Source organism: Heterodontus francisci, chromosome 23 (assembly GCF_036365525.1).
Source record: "Heterodontus francisci isolate sHetFra1 chromosome 23, sHetFra1.hap1, whole genome shotgun sequence".
NCBI classification, from domain to species: Eukaryota; Metazoa; Chordata; class Chondrichthyes; order Heterodontiformes; family Heterodontidae; genus Heterodontus; species Heterodontus francisci.
In genome coordinates this window covers 14,425,166-14,446,459 of record NC_090393.1, presented here as the reverse complement: position 1 = coordinate 14,446,459, position 21,294 = coordinate 14,425,166, and the positions used below count along the sequence as shown (strand labels likewise).

General features: G+C 43.8%; 1 protein-coding gene across 2 annotated transcripts in view; it reads left to right on the top strand.

Moving 5' to 3' along the window:
• The first annotated feature begins 18,925 nt into the window (after positions 1-18,925).
• Positions 18,926-21,294, top strand: part of asphd2 (aspartate beta-hydroxylase domain containing 2) — a 46,365-nt gene continuing 43,996 nt past the window's right edge. Inside the window, exon 1 of one of the 2 annotated variants that reach the window (XM_068054721.1) lies at positions 18,926-19,229. The gene's annotated coding sequence lies outside the window, so the exon portion shown is untranslated. Of the gene's footprint in view, positions 19,305-21,294 lie in introns of both variants that reach the window. The other variant, XM_068054723.1, reaches the window with a different exon arrangement.

The window sequence follows — 21,294 nt, the reverse complement described above, 5'->3', positions numbered from 1 at the left end:
ATCTTTAAGATTTAGACACTTTTGAGATTGGTAGCATTATAATGCAGATCTTAGACTGGAGTAGTCAAAAACTTTGCCACTACAATGCAAGACCTGTAATATAACTGTGGCATTACTCTCAGTATTAGTGCAATGGCCAGTTTTTAAATTATTATTATTTAAGTGAATGGCGATTGTACTATTAGCCACTCATTGCTTTGTTCGTATTATGGATGTCTGGATATATTTGCAAGTTAGCAATTTAATTTAAATTTAGATTTGTAATTTTTTTAAATGCAGTGTCAGAATTGTGATATTAAATTAGTACAAGTGGCATTCTATTTTAGATATTAATATCTTATTGTGCAGATCTCAGTATAGGATTTAAATGATACTGTGATATTGCCAATACATATGCCTAATAAATACAAAATAGGTAGCTCAATGGGAGGAAATTACAAGGCTAGGAAACCATCAATAAATTCAGAGCACAACTCACACAGCTTATATATGGCATATATCTGAATCCTGACATTACCTTGCTGAATGTGCTGCTCCATCCACCTACCTAGGGGTTTTGCCTGTGGACGATGTATTTTCCGGTTGACTTTTTATGAGCGCAGAGTTTTTTTGTGTGGATTTAATGTATGCTATGTCTGGAAAGTGAACAGGACTAACCTGTCTGTCAGTTGAAATGGTAGCAAGCAGAACGTGAATTGTAGCTTCCTTCTCTGACTGGAAAGCACAGAAAAGAAAAACTCACCTGGCCATGGATGACATGCAGTTCTCCTATCCACTGGTTCTCAATAGGAATGCGTACTTGGATGTGTTACTGTTCTATTGCCCTTCTCTCTCAGTGAAACTCAACTTGAAGGGCTAGTAACCTTTACTTCCATCAGGGCTGTCTATGGCTATGGGATCACCTCTTCAAGGCATTGGCCAAAATATATAGGGTGAGGTCAATAAGTCCTCCATCTCTTTATGAATCCTCCAGTTGGTCAATGGGTAATATAAACAATTTTATGCTATGTTTATTGCATTTTAGCCTATTATGTTCCAAATTCTATTCCAAGGGCATGACAAAGTAGATTAAAACTGTAACTTTCTCATTACCCATTCGCTACCTATCTCTGAATCAAGAAACAATGTTCTGTGGTCAAATTATTGTACAATTTGGAAATAAAGCTGTCAATTTGTGGAAATGTTGCACATGATCCTGTTGTTTGTGGTGTAAATAGTGATTCTGTGCATGACCCTATTTGTGTTGCATCTAATGTGAAAAACAATCAACTGATGGGATTTGAATAGAGCTGAGACAAAATGTCATCTTTCACAGCTTTACTTTTTCCTGGGATAATGATTAGACAGCCCTGTGTGCAACCTCGTGCCGCCCTGTCTCTCAGAATTTCATCCTGACAGAGTGATCAGCCGGAGGTTCTCCTTTATTTCTCACACAGCAGCAAATATTCTCCTCATGAAGCTTGTCCTTGAGGACCATGTGATGACTAAGAAGGATGCTACAAAGATGTTACTTCATAACGCGTCTCTTATTATTTGATATCCAGTAGCAGCAATGTCTGTTTTGTCCAACAATGATATAGTGAATAAGTTCTATGGGAGGATGATAGGCAGCTGGCTGAATATCTTGAGTACTCTACTAGTACTACTACTACTACTAGTACTACTACTGCTGAATATCTTGAGTACTCTACTAGTACTACTACTACTACTAGTACTACTACTGCTGAATATCTTGAGTACTCTACTAGTACTACTACTACTACTAGTACTACTACTGCTGAATATCTTGAGTACTCTACTAGTACTACTACTACTACTAGTACTACTACTGCTTAATATCTTGAGTACTCTACTAGTACTACTACTATTAGTACTACTACTACTACTACTACTACTACTACTACTGCGGAATATCTTGAGTATTCTACTAGTCAGTGCTGCTGGGACTAATTTCTCTGCAACAACTTTTGGTTGACCTATAGTTGTGCACACCATTTAAAACAATCTATTTATTTTCCATACATTTGATCTTAAATCACATTAAAGTGGGATTAAATATTATACAATAAATCAAGTAACCTTGAAGACATTTGTGGGTTACATGTGTCCAAGCATCTTATGGGAAGGTGTTCAGTAAACCTGTTGGTTATTGTAGAAGATGGTCTTTAATTAGCAGTCTCAAAAGATTTAACCAATTATGTTGTGATCAAATCCCTGAAATTAACACAGTATGAAACTAACTTTATCATTCCAATTTCTCTCTCCCATTTTCTGTTCCATTAATATTTACATGGGTACTCTCCTGAAGTTATTAACTCCTTCTCTGGCTGCCGGATACTCTCCAGTAACTCACCCAAGTAGTGACTATTAATGTGTGATCTTGACTGTCAATACCAACAGGCTATTCCACTGTGGAGGACTTCACACCTGAGCCCTGCCCTATCCTCTCTCAGTCTCCGCATTTCTAATTAGGCAATGCAAAGCAGGATGTCCTGCATGACTTTTGTTCGGTTACATAATTCAGTGGTGTTGAAGTTTATTGCAGTGCTCTTCCCACCAATCTGGCTGGGATCAGCGAATAGAACACGGCCCGGGCATCAAACTTGAGCCCAGTTGGGTCTACGTGGCTCAAAGAGACTTTAACCTCAGAGCCATCAGGAGGTGCATGAGGCCAACTTCATAGCTACTTAAAAAGGCACCAAAGAGCTTTGTCCTTTTAAATAAATTACTTAGCTCTCCCAATGTCCAATGGGTAAATCACGAATCCATCAGGTACTAATCATCTGTGGTACTAAATCATGGGTCTGAGCCCCAGCCTGTGGTCAGTTATTTAGTCCTAACTGGAGCAGCAATTGGGGTGTTATGATTTCCCGAAGTGTTCATGTGCTAGAAAAGGGGCAAAAGAGAGAGAAAAAAAACACTTCTAATTGCTAGCCAGTGATGGCTGTTGGAAAATGTGTGTGTCTGGATGACAGATAGGAATCTGCTTGCACTGTAATGCCTCCTGTACTACAAGAGCCTATTGTAGGCTCACAGCAGAGGTGCATGCATTTAGACATGGTACTGGAACACAATTGATGCCTGTGAATCCATGCACCCCAGCACTCAGTCAGAACCTCAAGATAGGAGAGAAGAAAATGGAAGGGCAAGGGGAAAAGATGATATTTAAAATTAGGGCAGCACAGTGGCGCAGTGGTTAGCACCACAGCCTCACAGCTCCAGGGACCCAGGTTCAATTCTGGGTACTGCCTGTGTGGAGTTTGCAAGTTCTCCCTGTGTCTGCGTGGGTTTCCTCCGGGTGCTCCGGTTTCCTCCCACATGCCAAAGACTTGCAGGTTGATAGGTAAATTGGCCAGTATAAATTGCCCCTAGTATAGGTAGGTGGTAGGGAAATATAGGGACAAGTGGGGATGTGGTAGGAATATGGAATTAGTGTAGGATTAGTATAAATGGGTGGTTGATGGTCGGCACAGAGTCGGTGAGCCGAAGGGCCTGTTTCAGTGCTGTATCTCTAAACTAAACTAAACTCAATATTGTGTGAGAGCTGATTAATCAAATATAAGGTAATGTGTCAAAAGAAATCATTTGAAACCAATTTAACAGCAAAAGCATGCAAAAGACTAACTTGTCCATCAAATAACTTGATCTGTTAAAATGAGCATTTAAATAGCTAGACGTAAAATAGACTTTACATGCAAATTGGATACCTGATCTGTATGGTGCAAAATGATTTGGCAGTATATTTTCCTGTATGTGTGTATAAAGTTAAATCAAAACATATTTTATTAAACTGTCATTAGAAACCAATGATATTTAGTGGCCCAACCCTTTGTTAAATTGACACGCAAAACAAAATCTTTCCCATAACATGAGACTATTTAGCAGTCAGTGTCTCTGTGGTGCTAATACCTTCATTGATATGGAGAGTGAATGCAACCAAAGAGGTTAAAGGATTTGCTGGTTTAGGTGGTGTGTGACTCAGCCCTATTCTGTTATTGTGGTTCCATCAGGAAAATGTTGCCTTGCTGCACAATTCATTTTTAATTTTAAGCTGCCACAAAGACATTTTTCTTGTAGTTTCATTCATTGTCATTACTTTGATGTGAATAACAAAAGCTCAATTGCCAACAACAATGTTTGATTTATTTTTAAAAAGATATGAATCACCATAGAATAAATATACTGTGATGTTTACTCTGTATCAACTGATGTATATGTTTTTAACAACTGTTAGATGCTAAAATGGAAAGATAATTTTTTCCCCATTAATAAAAGTAACAAGGATTTAGAGCTTTCAATTTTGCTTGTTGGATTGTGTCTTGGAATTTGTGTTTGACATAACATAGATATCATAACAGAACTTACAGCACGAAACAGGCCACTCGGCCCAACTGGTCTGTGCTGGTGTTTATGCTCCACACGAGCCACTTCTCACCCAACTTCAGCTTACCCCATCAGCATATCCTTCTATTCATTTCTCCCTCATGTACTTATCAAGCTTCCCCTTAAATATATCCATGCTATTTACCTCAACTACTCCTTGTGGTAGCGGGTTCCACATTCCAATCACTCTCTGGGTAAAGATGTTTCTCCTAAATTACTTTATTAGATATAGATAGTGACTGTCTTATATTTATGACATTGCATCAAATTTTTCTCAACCCTTCACTTTCTTTATGTTTGTTGCCAATGGTATGGACAATGCTGGAAAGGATGCATTTATTGCCCATTTCTAGTGCACTTGAGAAATCATTGAAAACTTACAACACAGAAGCAGGCCATTCAGCACATCGTGACTATGCCATTTGGAAAAGAGCTACCCAGCCTAATCCCACCTTCCTGCACTAGCTCTGTAGACCTGCTGGTTACAGCTCTTCATGTAGGTATCCAAGTACTTTTTAAATGTGGTGAGAGTTTCGCCTTTGTCAGCCTTTCAGGCAGTGAGTTCCAGGTCCCTACTGCCCTCTGGGTGAAAAAATGTTTCCTCATTTCCCTCTAATCCTTCTACCAATTACTTTAAATCTATGCCACGTTGTTTTTGAACCCTCTTCTAAGGTAATTAAGTTGTCCCTATTTAATCTAGACCGCTCATAATTTTATACACCTCAATTAAGTTACCCCTTAGCCTCCTCTGTTCCAAGGAAAACAACCCCAGTCTATCCAATCGTTCCTCATAGCTAAAATTTCCAGTCCTGATAACATCGTTGTAAATCTCCTCTGCACCCTCTCCAGTAAAATCACATCTTTCCTGTAATGTGGTGACCAGAACTGTATGTAGTGCTCGGGCTGTGGTTTAATTAGTATTGTCTACAGTTCTAGCATAACCTCCCTGCTCTTATATTCTGTGCCTCAGCTAATAAAGGGAAGCATGTCATACACTTTCTTAATCACCTTATCGACCGATCTTGCTACTTTTAAGGATCTGTGGATGTACACTCCAAGGTCCCTCTGTTCCTACATATTTATTGTATACTCCGTTTCTTTATTGCACCTCCCAAAACGCATTACCTCACACTTCTCCAGATTGAATTCCATTTTCCACTTTTCTGCCCAACTAACCAGGCCATCTAGATCTTCCTGCCATCTAAAGCTTTCCTCCCCATTGTCAACCTCACAGCCACTTTTGTATCATCTTCTATCTTCTTTAAAATGCCCCATACATTTGAGTCTAAATCATTAATATAAACTACAAAAGGCAAGGGGCCGAACACTGAGCCCTGCGAAACCCCACTGATAACAGAAACTGCCTTCATGAACCACAACGGGCCATATGGAGAAACAAAGGGAATGGAGAGATTTACTCAGATTGTTCTGTGTAGTTACATCATAAATATGCGAGTGAAGGTTTCATGTAACATGGCACATTTACAAATTCACTGGAACGACTGATCAGAGGAAATCTTCCAAAATATATTTTACAGCATTGCTATAGCTAGTGACTGGAGGAATTCTTATTCCAATATACGTCACATCTTTTGGTTGTTTCCTGGTTCCCAGATGTTAGAAATAACCACACTTTAAACTTGGAAAGGCTGGAGTCTTTGTTTAATCATTCAGCCAACGTGCTGCCTGGTGCAGGACTGCTTGAGACTGGTTTCCTGCTACATGTCATATGACTCTCCAGTGCAACCGTGAATGTGGCCCCACTGGAACACCGACACATAGCAAGTAGTTCCTAGCTAATTAGTTCCTAGCACTTTACAGATAGTATAGCAATATATAACAATATGAATAAGTGGAGGAGGGAAACTTTCTGCTTTTAAATAGACAAACAGCAAATAACATAGAACTTACAGCACGAAACAGGCCACTCGGCCCAACTGGTCTGTGCTGGTGTTTATGCTCCACACAAGCCACTTCTCACCCAACTTCAGCTTACCCCATCAGCATATCCTTCTATTCATTTCTCCCTCATGTACTTATCAAGCTTCCCCTTAAATACATCCATGCTATTTACTGCAACTACTCCTTGTGGTAGCGAGTTCCACATTCTAACCACTCTCTGGTTAAAGATATTTCTCCTAAATTACTTATTGGATATAGATGGGTAGTGACTGTCTTATATTTATGACCACTAGTTTTGGAATCCCCCACAAGTGAAAACATCTTCTCTACCTTTACTCTATAAAACCCCTTCATGCTTTTAAAGACTTCTATCAGGTCACCCTTCAGCTCTCTCTTTTCTAGAGAAAATGCCCCAGCTTGTTCAGGCTTTTCTGATAGTTATAACCTCTCACTTCTTGTATCATTTTTGTAAATATGTTTTGCGCCTTCTCCAGTGACTCCATATCCAATTACTTTCAAAGTGTAATCACTGTCCTTCGTAGACGATACAACAGCCAATTTGCACACAGAAAGGCCATAAAGAGTAAGGAAATAATAACCAGATAATCTGTTGTTAGTGCTGTTGGTTGAAAGGGTGCATCTTGGCTAGGATAAAGAAGAAGAAAATGGGAGAGTTTTAAAACGTTTAATATGTTTTTCATTGAGTTGCATAGAAATTACATCAAAGAAGCAGGTTTCTTTGGCGCACCCAGTCTGTGTTGGTGTTGGCTTTCACACGAGTAGCTGTACTCATGCCACATACTAGTTCTGTTCCCATATCCCTCTATCCCTTCGACCACCTGTTTAACCTATTCAGGAATGTTGACATGATCGCTGCTTCAATCATTAATTCCAGTTAAAGGCCGGCTACGCGACCCGAACCCAATGGGACCCGATGACGTGTCGGGTTTAGGTTCAGGTCGGGTTGCATTTCCGGGTCTGGCATTCAGGCTCGGGGTGTGTCAGGCCGGGTTGGACAAGCTCCATCACAACCTCAGGTAAGTGGCTCCACCGTTAATTTACTTTTTGGGCGTGAAAGGTTGTTTCGTTACAGTTATTTTAAGCTTGTGCAGATCAGCAACAAAGCAAAAAATGGAAGGTAGGTTAACTGATGGTCGGGTCAGGTCGGGCGCAGGAAAAAATGGAAGGACTTGGGCCGGGCTCGGGGTTGGATGTGGTTCTGTCAGGCTCGGATCGGGTTTAATTTGTAGACCCGAGCCGGTCTTTAATTCCAGTACTGTGTTACTGACAGAAAACGTGCTTGAATGCGTGACCTTAATGACCTCTGAACAGCTGCTATTTTGAATTACATGTACATTGAGTAGACAAAAACTGGAACCTACACTAGGAGTTGAAGAGCTTGTGACATCTGCAAATCCTCGAAGGTTACATTATTGTCCTCTCCAGGAGTTCTGAGCCCAATTTTTAATTAACCTTCATCATAATTAAAAAGTAAATGGTTCTCACTTTTAACATCCTACAGGAGAATAATTAAATATTGATTGAGAGGGCTTAAACCTGGGTTTCAGTTTAATGTTTTTTAATTTAATTTTATGAAGCATTTCATCTGCCTTCCCCAGCAAAACTGCACAAACCCTTAGGGACCCCAGTGCAGTATCTCTGCCTTGGCAGACTTCACTGGTAATGAAATATGTAAGAGTTAACGTGTCAGCCTAATCATGCTATTAGGCTTAAAAATGTCCACAATACAAATCTAAGGACAATATTGTGCCAATTCTGTACACACTGATGGACCCCAACATTATGGGGTAGGGTTTCCACCTTGGGTGCAATCAGGAAATTACACACAAAATGCTTGATTAGATTAAAGTTCACGTTGCTGCTAAAATTTCTTTGCACAATCACAGACTTAAAATCTGCCACAAACCAGCACAATTGAGCAGTGTAACGGAATGTAACCGCTTATTTCTTTCCATTCCAAAGTATGCCCTGATGTATTTAAGAGTTTCAAAAACTTTTCTGAACCATTTAATAGTTTCATTGGTGTCCACTAGTCAGATTCTTAGTAAATGAGAGTTTTTGATATGAAAAGCTTTAAAACCGTATCTACTAGTGGCGGTGCACCTAAAGACATGAGCACATTTTGAACAGCGTTCCCGAACCTGTGCAATTGGCAGAATCTAGCAATTTCGAATGGCAAGATGAGTTTTGTGGGGGGCTCTCTGAAACGGGTGAATTGAATCTTGAACCAACTTAAAAGATCACAGAAAACATGAGTGTAAGTGGCCATGATGGTGCCCTTTTCTCTTAAAGGGACAACTTGGAGGAAAGTTGTAGCTTTCAGGCAGTTCAGACGGACTCTGTCTCAACGCCAAATGGACATTATTACATTTTTTGTGCATAATTATAACAATCCCAGTCGACCTGTTGATTCCCTTCCAGTTTCAATACCAAGCTAATAGCACTATTATAATAAAAGCAAAATACTATAGATGCTAGAAATCTGAAATAAAAACATAAAGTTCTGGAAATGCTCAGCAGGTCTGGCAGCATCTGTGGAGAGAGAAGCAGAGTTAATGTTTCAGGTCTGTGACCTTTCATCAGAACTCTCACCAGAATAACACTCCAGTCCTTGCTTAATTAGGATTCTGCCCATTTTTTCTCTGATTACTTGAGTTCTCTCAATGGTTCATTTCGTAAGTATATTACCCAGTATGGAACTGAGCCATACAGACCAAGAAGGTTCCAGGTTTTGCTCCAAGGCTTGTGCTGAATTAGTTGGTGTCAGCCAGGGACACTGTACGAATTTTACATTAGCTATTTTATCTCTGCACTACGGAAGAGAAATATCAGCCAAGATTTCCGTCCCTGATTGCTATCCATGAAGGTGCAGGTGGAAGGACATCCATACAGTGATGTGTAGGGTTTGGCTGTGATGCATCTCACAGTCGAAGAGCATGCCAACAGTTCCTAGGTTGTAACATGAATGATCAATCGGGCTAGATTCTGGAAGGTGGCCAGTACCTGTGAAACTGTATGTTAGCTTGTACTGGCAAATTCAGAAAAGACAGGAAGCGAATCACAGGAATCCAAAAACTTTCCCCACCTGCACTTAAAGGCAGTTAGCTCCAGAATGGTAGAATTTAAATCCAATAGTGCAACAAAATGCTTTCAGCTTTAACAATCCATTATACCCATTTCAAAAGAAAGGACCCATAATATACAAGCCATCCTGCTCACTTTTATTATTGAGGACAGCTCGGTAATCTGCATTCAGGATTTTTAATTATCTACTGGCAAAGCATCACCTGGGGAATGCATATGATGGGGTATGCAGTTTATAGGAAAGCAAATTTAACGAAGGAATTCTTCAATATCAGAGAATAGAGACAGCTTGCAATATCATCAATATCACGTATGCAGATGTCGAAAAAATTATTTAACATTTCAAGGAAGGGGCTGAACATTCTTGGATCTAACACAAGTTCCTATTTTTATATGAATTACCTGTGGCATTGCACAAAAAGGAACAGTATCAAATTTAGTCTTCAGGTAAAGTGAAGTTAGAGGGCAGGGGATAAGTACAGCAGAGTATGCAGGCATAAATTTAAGTCCTACTTTTTTTTCGTCATTTGTTCTTGGGATGTGAGCACTGCTGGCAAGGCCAGCATTTATTGTCCATCACTCATTGCCCTCGGGCAGGTAGCGGTCAGCCATCTACAATTGAGTGGTTTGCTCCTGTAAGGACTCCATTCCATTCTCCCAGTTTCTCCGTCTCCGACGCATCTGCTCTAATGATGCTCCTTCCATGTCAGCGCTTCTGATATGTCTTCCTTTTTCCTCAACCGAGGATTCCCCCCCACTGTGGTTGACAGGGCCCTCAACCGTGTCCGGCCCATTTCCCGCACCTCTACCCTCACCCCTTTCCCTCCATGAACTGTGACAGGGTTCCCCTTGTCCTCACTTTCCACCCTATTAGCCTCCATATCCAAAGGATCATCCTCCGCCATTTCTGCCACCTCCAGCGTGATGCCACTACCAAACGCATCTTCCACTCCCTTCCCCTGTCAGCATTCCGAAGGGATCGCTCCCTCCGTGACACCCTGGTCCACTCCTCCATTACCCCCACCACCTCGTCCCCTTCCCATGGCACCTTCCGCTGCAATCGCAGGAGGTGTAATACCTGTCCATTTACCTCCTAACTCCTCACTATCCCAGGCCCCGAACACTCCTTTCAGGTGAAGCAGCGATTTACTTGGTCACAATGTGGTCTCCTCTACATTGGGGAAACCAAACGCAGACTGGGTGACCGCCTTGCGAAACACCTCTGCTCAGTCCGCAAGCATGACCCCGAGCTTCTGGTTGCTTGCCATTTCAAAACTGCCCCCTGGTCTCATGCTCACATCTCTGTCCTGGGATTGCTGCAGTGTTCCAGTGAACATCAACGCAAGCTCGAGGAACAGCATCTCATTTACCGATTAGGCACACTACAGCCTGCCGGACTGAACATTGAGTTCAATAATTTCAGAGCATGACGGGCTCCATTTTACTTTTATTTTCAGTTATTTTTTTATTTTTCCTTTTAAAAAAAAATTTTTTATGTGTTTATTTTATTTCATCTTCGTTTGTTCAATTTGCTTACCCACTGTTTTTTTTTCATGTTTGTACTTGCGGCTGGTCAATTTCCAGTCCATTAACACCCTATCTGCACTAATGCTTTGTCTTTCAACACACCATTAACATATTGTTTGCCTTTGCTCCACGACCTTCTGGTCAGCTATTCTGTGACCTTGTCCTATTTACACCTTCTCCTTTGTTATCTCTTGCCCCACCCCACTTTACTTGCTTATAACCTTTTACATTTCTAAAATTTGCTAGTTCTGAAGAAGGGTCACTGACCTGAAACGTTAACTCTGCTTCTCTCTCCACAGATGCTGCCAGACCTGCTGTGTATTTCCAGCATTTCTTTTTTTAATTTCAGATTGCCAGCATCCGCAGTATTTTGCTTTTATTTACTCCTTTGTATCCTTATCTATAAAAAAACTAGCAGCCGCAGTCCTGAAAATTTCAATTGATCCAGCATCCACAGTCTTTAGCGACAGAGAGTTCCACATTGAATAATGCGGGATATTGTGAGCCTAGTCAAAAAGAAAAAGGAAGCATTCGTAAGGGCTGGAAGGCGAGGAACAGATGAATCCCTTGAGGAATATAAAGACAGTAGGAAGGAACTTAAGCAAGGAATCAGGAGGGCTAAAAGGGGTCACGAAAAGTCATTGGCAAACAGGATTAAGGAAAATCCCAAGGCTTTGTATACGTATATAAAGAGCAAGAGGGTAACTAGGGAAAGGGTTGGCCCACTCAAGGGCAGAGAAGGGAATCTATGTGTGGAGCCAGAGGAAATGGGCGAGGTACTAAATGAGTACTTTGCATCAGTATTCACCAAAGAGAAGGACTTGGTGGATGATGAGCCTAGGGAAAGGAGTGTAGATAGTCTCAGTCATCTCATTATGAAAAAGGAGGAGGTGTTGGATGTCTTGCAAAGCATTAAGGTAGATAAGTCCCCAGGGCCTGATGGGATCTACCCCAGAATACTGAGGGAGGCAAGGGAAGAAATTGCTGGGGCCTTGACAGAAATCTTTGCATCCTCATTGGCTACAGGTGAGGTCCCAGAGGACTGGAGAATAGCCAATGTTGTTCCTTTGTTTAAGAAGGGTAGCAAGGATAATCCAGGAAATTATAGGCCGGTGAGCCTTATGTCAGTGGCAGGGAAATTATTAGAGAGGATTCTTCAGGACAGGATTTACTCCCATTTGGAAACAAATGAGCTTATTAGCGAGAGGCAGCATGGTTTTGTGAAGGGGAGGTCATGTCTCACTTGATTGAGTTTTTTGAGGAAATGACAAAGATGATTGATGAAGGAAGGGCAGTGGATGTTATCTATATGGACTTCAGTAAAGCCTTTGACAAGGTCCCTCATGGCAGACTGGTACAAAAGGTGAAGTCACACGGGATCAGAGGTGAGCTGGCAAGATGGATACAGAACTGGATCAGTCATAGAAGACAGAGGGTAGCAGTGGAAGGGTACTTTTCTGAATGGAGGGATGTGACTAGTGGTGTTCCGCAGGGATCAGTGCTGGGACCTTTGCTCTTTGTAGTATATATAAATGATTTGGAGGAAAATGTAGCTGGTCTGATTAGTAAGTTTGCGGACGACACAAAGGTTGGTGGAGTTGCGGATAGTGATGAGGATTGTCAGAGGATACAGCAGGATATAGATCATTTATTTTTTATTTATTTAGAGATACAGCACTGAAACAGGCCCTTTGGCCTACCGAGTCTGTGCCGACCAACAACCACCCATTTTTATACTAACCCTACAGTAATCTCATATTCCCTACCACCTACCTACACTAGGGGCAATTTACAACAGCCAATTTACCTATCACCTGCAAGTCTTTGGCGGTGGGAGGAAACCGGAGCACCCGGCGAAAACCCACACGGTCACAGGGAGATCTTGCAAACTCCGCACAGGCCGTATCCAGAATCGAACCCGGGTCCCTGGAGCTGTGAGGCTGCAGTGCTAACCACTGCACCACTGTGCCGCACTTGGAGACTTGGGCGGAGAAATGGCAGATGGAGTTTAATCCGGACAAATGTGAGGTAATGCATTTTGGAAGATCTAATACAGGTGGGAAGTATACAGTAAATGGCAGAACCCTTAGGAGTATTGACAGGCAGAGAGATCTGGGCGTACAGGTCCACAGGTCACTGAAAGTGGCAACGCAGGTGGATAAGGTAGTCAAGAAGACATACGGCATGCTTGCCTTCATCGGTCGGGGCATAGAGTATAAAAATTGGCAAGTCATGCTGCAGCTGTACAGAACTTTAGTTAGGCCACACTTAGAATATTGCGTGCAATTCTGGTCGCCACACTACCAGAAGGACGTGGAGGCTTTGGAGTGGGTACAGAAGAGGTTTACCAGGATGTTGCCTGGTCTGGAGGGCATTAGCTATGAGGAGAGGTTGGATAAACACGGATTGTTTTCACTGGAACAACAGAGGTGGAGGGGCGACATGTTAGAGGTTTACAAAGTTATGAGCGGCATGGACAGAGTGGATAGTCAGAAGCTTTTTCCCAAGGTGGAAGAGTCAGTTACTAGGGGGCATAGGTTTAAGGTGCGAGGGGCAAAGTTTGGAGGGCTTGTGCGAGGCAAGTTCTTTACACAGAGGGTGGTGAGTGCCTGGAACTTGCTGCCAGGGGAGATGGTGGAAGCATGTACGATAGCTACGTTTAAGAGACATCTTGACAAATACACGAATAGGATGGGAATAGAGGGATACGGTCCCCGGAAGTGCAGAAAGTTTTAGTTTAGGCAGGCATCAAGATCGCCGCAGGCTTGGAGGGCCAAATGGCCTGTTCCTGTGCTGTACCGTTCTTTGTTATTTCCACTAGCCTTTCGTTTGTAAAGGTGCTTTCTGAGTTCACCTCTAAATGGCCTAACTTTAATTTTAGGATTGTGCCCCCTTATTCTGGATTCTCTTTCTTCCTAAATAATAGTGTGACATTTGCACCTTTCCAATCCAAAGACACAATCCACAAATCTAGAAATCAGTGAAAAAGTATAACTAACACAATTTCCTCACCTATTTCTTTTAATACCCTCGGGTGGAATTGCGTCTAATGCAGATGCAATTTCCTGATCTATTTCTTATAATATTTTGATTTTACATTATTATTTCTAGTTAAATAACAACCCTTGCAGCAATTCAGGAGGTAGAGAAAGACATTGGAACATTGGAGTTTCACTGTGATGTCGGTGAAGGAGTGGGAGACACAAAATTTTGAAACTATGGCGCCATCACTGGTGGGAGTATGTAATTATAGTATGAAAAGTTTACCGAGGCAGTTCCCATTTGAAATGTGGTCATAAGACTGCATAATGAAAAGGTGTGACAAAATGTGAGATGTGAAAATGCGATATTGTGTGCAGACTTAAAGAGAATAGATATTGGACTCGAAGCTGTTACTAGCACTACACAGTGTCATTTTAACCCAATAAAGACTAATGACTGCAATCGTGATTTTACAACTCTGCATTGCTGGGTAGGAAGCCTCACTCACCAGCAGTGCATACTAGTAATTTGAGGCAAACTGGCCATAATTTTCCTACTATTTCAAATGGTGTGAGCATTTAGACTGTCATGTGTTTTCCTTTATTCAATCATGGGATGTGGACATTGTTGGCAAGGCCAGCATTTATTGCCCTTCCTAATTTCCCTTAAGAGGTGGTGGTGAGCTACCTTCTTGAACTGCTACAGTCCATGTGATGTAGGTACAGTCATAGTGCTATTAGGGAGGGTGTTCCAGCATTTTGACCAAGTGATCACAAAAGAACGGTGATATATTTCCAAGCCAGGATGGTTTGTGACTTGGCGGAGAACTTGCAGGCGGTGGTGTTCCCATACATCTGCTACCCTTGTTCTTCTAGGTGGTAGAGGTCGTGGGTTTCGGAGGTTCTGTCGATGAAGCCTTGGCAAGTTGCTGCAGTGCATCTTGTCGAGAGTCGACACTACAGCCACGGTGTGCGGTCGGCAGAGTGAGTAAATTTTGAAGTTGGTGAATGGTATCCATCAAGGAGGCTACTTTGTCCTGGATGGTCAAGCTTTTTGAGTGTTGTTGGAGCTGCACTCATCCAGGCAAGTGGACAGTGTGCCATCATACTCCTGACTTGTGCTTTGTAGACGGTGGAACGGCTTTGGGGAGTCAGGAATGATTCACTCCACAGAATATGCAGCTTCTCACCCGCTCTTGCAGCCACAGTATCTATGTGGCTGGTCCAGTTAGGTTTCTGGTCAATGCTGACCAGGAGATTGATGGTGGAGGATTTGATGATGCTAACATTTTCTCTTGTTGGAAATAGTCATTGCCTAGTACTTATGTGACATGAATGTTACTTGTCACTTATCAGCTCAAGACTGAATGTTGATGCATGCGGGCATGGACTGCTTCATTGTCTGAGGAGTTGCGAATGGAACTTTTCACGAGAGGCCACTTTACAATTTTGTCCTATATAGGGGGCCAGTGAGCAAATTTCGGAAAGATAAAGGCATTAAAAATTTATTTTACTATTAATCAAAACAACAAACTATATACACTTTTGGGAACAAGTTTTAAATTAGTAGATTATTAATGAATTTACGATGTTGAAAACTGAAGTGGTGAGATACCTGGCATTGTTTTTGCTTGCACAAGTAGTCAGTGTCTACCCGCACACTTGATGTAGCAATGCAGAATATTCCAGATAGATGTCCACCTGTCGAGAGTGATCATTATCGCTCTCTCTCTCCCACTCTCTGGGCTGAATTTTACCAGCCCCTCGACGCCGCGGGCACACATCATTCCCACAGAGAAAAGGACACACATGTCGGTGAGGAACATTTAGTGAAAGACGTACTTACATTGCTGTGACATCCATGCATTCCCATTTGTGTCAATGTGTTCTCTATAAACCTCTGTAATACCTTTTATGGTCTATTTAAGTCTTGGAATTTGCACAATTAAGATTATTCACCCAGGTGCAGCACGCCTACAAGAAGGAATGTTACACTTGAGTGGGAGAAGAGGATCGCAACTTCACAGGACACTGGGACACAGCAGGGTAAGTATATGGCAGCAAAGCGGAAAGTGCTGGGGTAACTCAGCAGGTCAGGCAGCATCTGTGGAGAGAGAAGCAGAGTTAACTTTCAGGTCTGTGAACTTGGACAAGTTAACTCTGCTTCGCTCTCCACAGATGCTGCCTGACCTGCTGGATTTCTGCAGCACTTTCTGCTTTGCTGCCAGACAGTAGCCCCACTCTTCAGCAGTCAGGTAAGTATTGTTTGACAGCTGTCAGGAAGCAGGTGCTGCGGCGCATAAAATAGGGCGTAATATGGGGAGGGTGGCTCGGCGCCGTGATTCTAATGAGCCCCTGCAATTAATATCGCGGGGACTCGGCAGCGGCCGGCGAATGTGGGCACCCCGTCGAGTTCTAAGGGCGCCGCCACGGATGGCGGTGCCCCAATAAAATTCAGCTCTCTGTCTCTCTCCCTCTCTGTGTCTGTCTCTCTTTCCCGCTCTCTGTTTCTGTCTCTCTCTCCCTCTCTGTGTCTGTCTCTCTCTCCCGCTCTCTGTGTCTGTCTCTCTTTCCCGCTCTGTGTCTCTCTCTCTCCCTCTCTGTGTCTGTCTCTCTCTTCCGCTCTCTGTGTCTGTCTCTCTCTTCTGCTCTCTGTGTCTGTCTCTCTCTCCCTCTGTGTCTGTCTCTCTCTTCCGCTCTCTGTTTCTGTCTGTCTCTCCCTCTTTGTGTCTGTCTCTCTCTTTCCCACTCTGTGTCTGTCTCTCTTTCCCGCTCTCTGTGTCTGTCTCTCTTTCCCGCTCTCTGTGTCTGTCTCTCTCTTCCGCTCTCTGTGTCTGTCTCTCTCTCCCTCTCTGTGTGTCTCTCTCTCTCCCGCTCTCTGTGTCTGTCTCTCTCTCCCGCTCTGTGTGTCTCTCTCTCTCTCTGTCTCTCTTCCGCTCTCTGTGTCTGTCTCTCTCTTCTGCTCTCTGTGTCTGTCTCTCTCTCCCTCTGTGTCTGTCTCTCTCTTCCGCTCTCTGTTTCTGTCTGTCTCTCCCACTCTCTGTGTCTGTCTCTCTCTCCCGCTCTGTGTGTCTGTCTCTCTCTCCCGCTCTGTGTGTCTCTCTCTCTCTCTGTCTCTCTTTCCCGCTCTCTGTGTCTGTCTCTCTTTCCCGCTCTCTGTGTCTGTCTCTCTCTTCCGCTCTCTGTTTCTGTCTCTCTCTCCCTCTCTGTGTCTCTCTCTCTCTCCCACTCTCTGTGTCTGTCTCTCTCTCCCGCTCTGTGTGTCTCTCTCTCTCTGTGTCTGTCTCTCTCTTCCGCTCTCTGTGTCTGTCTCTCTCTCCCTCTCTGTGTCTGTCTCTCTCTCCCGCTCTGTGTCTCTCTCTCTCTCCGTGCCTGTCTCTCTTCCGCTCTCTGTTTCTGTCTCTCTCTCCCTCTCTGTGTCTCTCTCTCTCTCCCGCTCTCTGTCTGTCTCTCTCTCCCGCTCTGTGTGTCTCTCTCTCTCCGTGTCTGTGTCTCTCTCCGTGTCTGTCTCTCTCTCCCGCTCTCTGTGTCTGTCTCTCTCTCCCGCTCTCTGTGTCTGTCTCTCTCTCCCTCTCTGTGTCTGTCTCTCTCTCCCGCTCTCTGTGTCTGTCTCTCTCTCCCTCTCTGTGTCTGTCTCTCTCTCCCGCTCTCTGTGTCTGTCTCTCTCTCCCGCTCTCTGTGTCTGTCTCTCTCTTCCGCTCTGTGTCTGTCTCCCTCCCGCTCTCTGTGTCTGTCTCTCCCTCCCCCTCGCTGTGTCTGTCTCTCTCTCTCTCCTGCTCTCTGTGTCTGTCTCTCTCTCTAGGCCTTGTCTGTTGTCTCATGAGTAGGAGCATATGCCTTGATGACAGTTTCTTGTTAGGGTGAGCTAGGTGAGCTTATCCCACAGAGGGAGTTGCTGAGGCGCCAGTCAAACTCGTTTTTGATGGCGAAGCCCACCCCATGGTGACATCGCTCCTCTTCTGGGAGACCCTTCCAATTTAAAACAAAAGTACTTCTTCTTCTTTGGCCTCCTTGTCTCGAGAGACAATGGATACGCGCCTAGAGGTGGTCAGTGGTTAGTGAAGCAGCGCCTGGAGTGGCTATAAAGGCCAATTCTAGAGTGACAAACTATTCCACAGGCGCTGCAGACAAAATTGGTTGTCGGGGCTGTTACACAGTTGGCTCTCCCCTTGTAATTCTGTCTTTTTTCTTGCCAACAGCTAAGTCTCTTCGACTCGCCACTCTTTAGCCCCGCCTTTATGGCTGTCCACAAGCTCTGGCGATCACTGGCAACTGACTCCCACGACTTGTCATCAATGTCACAGGATTTCATGTCACGTTTGCAGACGTCTTTAAAGCGGAGACATGGACAGCCAGTGGATCTGATACCAGTGGCGAGCTCGCTGTACAATGTGTCCTTGGGGATCCTGCCATCTTCCATGCGGCTCACATGACCAAGCCATCTCAAGCACCGCTGACTCAGTAGTGTGTACAAGCTGGGGATGTTGGCCACCTCGAGGACTTCTGTGTTGGAGATACGGTCCTGCCACCTGATGCCATGGATTCTCCGGAGGCAGCAAAGGTGGAATGAATTGAGACGTCGCTCTTGGCTGACATACGTTGTCTAGGCCTCGCTGCCATAGAGCAAGGTACTGAGGACACAGGCTTGATACACTCGGACTTTTGTGTTCCGTGACAGTGCGCCATTTTCCCACACTCTCTTGGCCAGTCTGGACATAGCAGCGGACACCTTTCCCATGCGCTTGTTGATTTCTGCATCTAGAGACAGGTTGTTGGTGATAGTTGAGCCTAGGTAAGTGAACTCTTGAACCATTTCCAGAGCGTGGTCGCCGATATTAATGGATGGAGCATTTCTGACGTCCTGTCCCATGATGTTCGAAAGTACTTCAATGGCTGTGAAATGCCATGGAATGTCCTGAGGTAGTGGAATAGAAGTGCAAGTCGGTGCTTTCCTTCAGGTGGCGCAATAGTGGGAGGCCCCTTGTTTTGCGGCAGAGGAAAATCCGTCTAACGCGCCTGCGTAGTGCGTCGCCGCCGCCGGGAGTTGTAGTCTTGGTTACCGTTGCCGCGAACGGTTCCTTGTCCCGTTTACGTCGCGACGGCCGAAAGTGATCTTAACAGGCCGCGAAATGTAAAGGCAATGTCGCGAGTGGGGAGAACTCCGAAAGGCGGAGCAGAAAGAGTTGGCGGGGAAGTTTAAGCGAGGCTGGAGGCGGGACTGCGCCTGGCAGGCCGCCGGGGGGGGGGGGGGAAGCGGGGAGATGACGTCACGAGGACTGTCTGGCTGGAGGAAGCTGCCGATTAATGAATCGCCTCGGTGGCATCATTCAGGTGGGCACTGAGTCTTTGCAATGGCTAGGGAAGGTGGGCATGCAAATGCAATTATAATCATTGCTTGGCATAATGGTAAGACGTTGGCACAATTGCATTTGCAGCCAGGCAGCGACTGAGCTTTCATTCATATATGTATATTCCCTCTTGTATTTTGTTTTTCTCTTTCCCCCCCCCTTCCAGCCACTGCTGGGTTTGTGTCACGTTAATGCAGGGTCGAGTAGAGACTGCAAGCTCAGGGCTGTCACCGTCTCTCTCTGATCGGTCACCTCGCCTACAAAAGGGGGATGAGCATGAAGTGTGGCTTCATACTTTAAACTCTGTGACATGTCTGTAGATAGGTGACACAGGTGGTTTTCTTTTTTTCTGTCAGCGCTCGTTTTGTAGCAGATTAGACTGCAAATGCAAGATCCGCTACTGGTGCAGGTGCAATGCACATGCAATGCTGATAGCAGACGAGCTGTCTCACGACCCGCAGTGCTGACTTGCTAGTGTGTATTTGAATAAATGTTAATTTACTTGCTGAAAAAAATGTTAGATGCTGGTGACTTCATTCTTTCAAATTAGTAATAGTTTTGCAACAGTGTTTGGTTCACCTGTAGTGCAAGGGACTAATGCGTTTTGCTGTTCCACTAAGGAGAGGTTTCAAGATGTCAATAATAAACATTAGTGTAATGTTGATTTGCCATTAGTATAGTATATATATGTTAGATCTAGCAACTCATATTTACAAAAGATGCATGCTCTGGCATTCAGACTGATTCGTCAAAATTTGACTCGCAAAAGGAGGAAAATTACTGGGGTAAATAAAAACAGATTTCAGATTTCCAGCATCTGCAGTATTTTGCTTTTAAAATTACTGGGGTTCCTGCATATTTTTAATTAATGATCCCTGAAGAACATTGGGCTTTGTTGTAACATTGGGTTTTGTTGGGGGGAATTACTGGGGTTCTAGTGTGGAAAGAGGGTTGGTTAACAGACAGGAAAGCAAGAGTAGGGATAAATGGGGCATTTTCAAGTTGGCATGCTGTGAATAGTTGGGTGCTGCAAGGATCAGTGCTGGGGCCTCAGCTATTTACACTATATTAATGACTTGGATGAAGAGACAGAGAGTAATGTATCTAAGTTCGCTGATGATACAAAGCTCAGTGGAAAGGTAAGCAGCAGAGAGGACATAGGCTGCAAAGAGATATAGACAGGTTAAGTGAGTGGGCAACAAGATTGCAAATGGAGTATAATGTAGGGAAGTGTGAAGTTGTTCACTTTGGTCGTAAAAATGGAAAAGCAGAATATTTTCTCAAAGGTGTGAAACTGGTAAGTGTTGATATTCAGAGAGACTTGGGAGTATTTGTACAAGGAACATGGAAAGTTAACGTGCAGGTGCAGCAGGCTATTAGGAAGGCAAATGGCATGTTTGCCTTTATTGCAAGGGGATTGGAGTACAGGAATAAAGTCTTACTAAAATTGTACAGGGCTTTGGTGAGACCGCACCTGGAATACCGTGTGCAGTTTTGGTCTCCACATTTAAGAAAGGATATACATGATGCACTGGAGGCAGTGTAGCAAAGATTTACTAGATTGGTCCCTGGGATTGAAGTGGTTGTGCTATGATGAGAGGCTGAGTAAATTTGGCCTGTATTCTCTGGAGTTTAGAAGAATGAGAGGCGATCGAATTGGGACATACAAGATTCTGAAAGCTAGAAGCTGAGAGATTGTTCCCGCTGGTCAGGGAATATGGAACACGGGGACACAGTCTCAGGATAAAGGGTCAATCATTCAGGACCGAGATGAGGGGAAGTTGCTTCACTGAAAGGGTTGTGAATCTTTGGAATGCTCTACCTCAGAGGGTTGTGGTTGCTCCATCATTAAATACATTTAAGGCTGGGTTGGATAAATTTTTGGTCTCACGGAATCAAGGGAATGGGGAGCAGGCAGGAAAGTGGAATTGAAGTCCAAGATCAGCCATGATCGTATTGAATGGCAGAGCAGGCTTGATGGTCCATATGGTCTACTTCTGCTCCTATTTCTTGTGTTCTTGTAATATAAATGTTTGAACCCCCCCCCC